This window comes from Sorghum bicolor, chromosome 5 (genome assembly GCF_000003195.3).
Source record: "Sorghum bicolor cultivar BTx623 chromosome 5, Sorghum_bicolor_NCBIv3, whole genome shotgun sequence".
NCBI lineage: Eukaryota > Viridiplantae > Streptophyta > Magnoliopsida > Poales > Poaceae > Sorghum > Sorghum bicolor.
Window position 1 is genome coordinate 32,101,808 of NC_012874.2, and position 4,224 is coordinate 32,106,031.

Below are 4,224 nucleotides of genomic sequence, written 5' to 3' on the forward strand. Positions count from 1 at the left end.
GATGAGATTCATCAATAAAACAGCTATAATGAATAATAACTGTTTTTGAAGCATAAGGATGAAGTTTTAAGCATCATTATATTTTTCAAATTATGCATGATATGCAATATGCTCGTCCTATACGTCTTCTCAACGGCGAGAGTGCTCCATCTTCATCATGTTAGTAGATTATAGGGCTTTATTTATACACTATCTTCATCGCTCTGGATGGAATGTTGCAAGGATTTTGACAAAGCATAGTTGGAGTAGTTTGATTCTTTACTTGGCTTGTTGAAGAAGAATTGAAGTCCCTTTCAATGCCTTTTGTTTGAGTCAGTAGAAAGTCTTCGTAGAACTTGGACAGCAAGCATAAGAAAAGTTAAGGAATATTTATAAGTGGTTATCTTCAAAAACTTTTAATTTTGAAATTCCTTTTGAAGTTTTCACAAGTAATGTTCCAGAAGATCCATGTATGAGCTCCGATACGACTCTGTGGCACAACCACCCTAAATATATGGCCCACATGCACTTGACATTGTCCTTAAGACCTCTGACTACTGCACATGAGAGTCATATAACTTGGATAGTCTGTCGGGTGCCCTTAGAGGACCCCGAATCATCCACATTTTTTTTTACTCATACAGGATCAACATGGAGTTACCACAACATTACAACATTTGTTACAAAAATAACTTACATCGGAGTGCGGAAGATTTATAACTTAATTTACAACATATGATGGAGTATAAACAACTAAATTTCCAAAAGGTGTGTAGAGTAGCGGAAGCATTTTAGGTGAAGCTTCTAAGGTAGAAGAGGTGGATAAATCATGTCGCGCCCACCGACATGACCTCCATTAGCAGCATAAGTCAGCACCTGCAACAGGGGTTATAAAACCCTGAGTACTGGAGTACTCAACAAGACTTACCCGGCGGAAAAAGTGGAGAACTTAGGAATGCAGGCTTAGGGTAGACAAGGAGTGGCTGAGCAAGGAGCCAAATTGTTTTGCCAAAAAGCTTACTAATAGTGCATCCTTACTTTCAAGTTTTACCCACAAATTCCTCTCCTTAAGAGGTCGAGGAGTTCGATGACAGTCTATCTAGTTGCTTCTCACAGACAAGTCTGTAAGTTCCTAGTCCTTAATCAAAGTATTATCTATCCAACGGCCATAGCTTCATGTCACTCTGAGTCCGGGAATTGGGATCCGAACCTCATGAGACATTTCCCCCTTTCTTCTTTTATCACTTAGTTGCATATTTATCTACGATGAGGGTCGAAGGAATTGAGTCTCCCAATCGGGGAGCAACGACGATTTGAATCGCTTAGCAATCCAGCTGGAGTTCCTAACCACCCGACATATGTAGAACCAAATCTTACATATGTCAACCCAAATCGAGCTCTCTCCAAATTTGACTAGGTTCGCGGCACCCGAGAGCACAGTACCCCACCATCCTACAGCCGATCTAGATGTTTCCCGGTCATCTCAGATCCGTAAGATGGGTACACACTACTCTCGCCATCGCTCCACACCCAGTGCGCGAGTAGCTGTTCGCGTCGAGGGATCACAAGACCAGGCTTACCGAGGGCAAGTGGCTAGTACTATAAATTCTCAACCCAGCAGGCCATCAACGGAACGGTCCTTAATTGACACAGTTGGAGACACTACTTTAAGACTCCATTCCTAAAGCAAGTCCACCGACCGGTCTCAAGTTGAACATCATTGATCATAAGAGTATTCCACAACAACCCTTCAAACTTTCTCGTTTGAAAACCTATCTAGTAGCAGGGCTAAGCATCACTACGCAGTTTTTAAAGTAAAACAGGTGCCAAGGACAAGATAACAAATATCAAGGTAGTAAATGCTGCAAGTAGGTTAACCCAATTCTCAACTACCTAATGCAGCATTTTCCATTCATAAGTGATAAAAGATTTAAAACATTCAAGGAGGGGTTAATGCATCCGGGGCTTGCCTTGGTTGCAGAGCTGAGAGGGACCCTCGGAGACTTCCCAAGCCTTGGATCCTACTTCCTCGAACGGAACACCGACCTCGGGGTTCGGTTCAACGGTCGCTCCTTCGGTCACGTGCACTACGCGCAAAATGATGTATGCTCATGATATGCTTATGACAACTATTTAAGAAGGACCGAGTTGAGTACAACATTCCTTCTTGGTGCAAGGACAGGTTAAACAGTAACTAAAGTTGTTTATCATTTTAGTGTTTTTACCCAAGAGGTTGCATCCGTAATTTAAGATTTCTCTTAATTCACAATTAGTTTTAATTAACTAATTATTAGTCCTTTTTATCTAAATTAATTATTAATTAAGTATTAATGACAGTAATTAAGTATTAACCTGAAACAATAATTAAATGCCAAAGGTCATGAAAGATAATGACCTCAGGTCATCATACAATCCCAAAAGCACTCAAATTCTAATTTGGAAATTAAGCTACTCATTATTTAAGTAAAGGCTAGCAAAAAACAAACAACCCTATTTGCACACATAACTAGGAAAGCAGCATATACACAACTTCATTCAAACATAGTTAGAGATCCAAGCATCCAATAAAGGTGATATTAGACTTTCTGGAAAGCTTAGATAATTATCTAGGACCTGGTTATAATCTTCAAGAATTGATTCAATAGATAAAATGGCCAAACAGCATGAATAAACAATTCTGTCCTGACTTTGGACAGCTTTATACCTCTATAACCAGAGTTCTAGATCACCAAACGTCATGATCCATAACATTTTGGAAAGCTTATGAAAATTACTACAATTTATCTTTCATCATCAAATCATGATTCACAAGTTTAGTAGGTCGAAATTGCACAATTACAGAAACTGGTCCAGAATTTGACAGATAGGAACAATTTCTGAAACTTAAATTTAAACAGGCATAACTCAGAAACTATAGGGCCAAATGCCACCAAAATTTAACACAAAATATATACATGAACTATATACAACTTTGTTATAGACAAGTTTCATATCCAACATTATTTACCTAGAGCAATTCATAATGCTCTAAAAACTATCGAGAAACCACTAACAATTAAATTACAGAGAAATAACATTTTATTTATGTTCCAAACTTGAACCTGGGCAAAACCCAGCTTACCAACAGTTGAAATACATCAAATATATACTAGAAAACATCATGGTCATTCCTAAATAAATACATTTCATGTCTTTATTAATTTATTTAGATAAATAGACAAAGTAATAACCATATATCAAAAGTACACAATAAATTCTAAGAAAACTACAGCAGCTCATATATGATCTTCAAAGTCTACTGTACAAAGTTCATGCCATTTGGATAAGTATAGCAATTTCCATGAAAAAGATAAATTGCCATCACAAGAAAACATGTAAGAGCAAGACAAATAAGAAACTCAACATTTTCTACAAACACATAGCTAAATTATGTATCTACATGGTATAAAAACCTCATATAAAGGTAGAGGGACCATATTTTACATTTATTTATTTTTAGTTTAATTGTAAACTATTTAATAAGCACTAAACAAGATAAATTAATAACTTAAACATATATCATCCACTGAACATGAAATCTTTACTGCAACACTCACATAATATCATGAGAACATCATAAAAATTTCAGGCCTATAGGAGCTACACAGAATGAGATATGAATTTCTCCTTTTTAAACATAATTAAAAGGCATAAATCATAACTAATTCTTTTACTACAAAACATGGACAGTTTAATATTTTTAATAAAAACTAGACATCTCTAGGAGCACAAAAAAATTTGGTTCACCAAAATTGGAGTTACCAAACTCCAGATATGAATTTTCAAAGATTCAACAAAACATCTACAAACAAGTCCTTATAGCACTATTCACCTGAGTCACAGTCTGTGCAATTAGACACCTGCAGAAGTTCTAATTGTTGCACAAGGTCCCTGGTCGCGAATGGAAAGCAGAGGAACTCATCGGAGATCGCCGTTTCAGCGTTGGGGTGCTCCATGGCTGCAACGGCGCAGTGACGGAGTATCTCCATGGTCCGGCGCACTCGTTGGCAGCCACTTCTTGGACCGAGGTAGCCTGTGGAAGCCTGGCCACGGTGATGCAGCCATGGCGGAGAGGGTGCATGGTTGGGAGCTATAGCAGTGCAATAGGACAGCGAAGCTTCTGGTATGCTCGGTTTGGTCGGAAAGGGAGCAAGGAAGGCGAATTTGGGAGCGCAGCAAGGTCGTCGGCGTCGAGCGGAAAAGGAG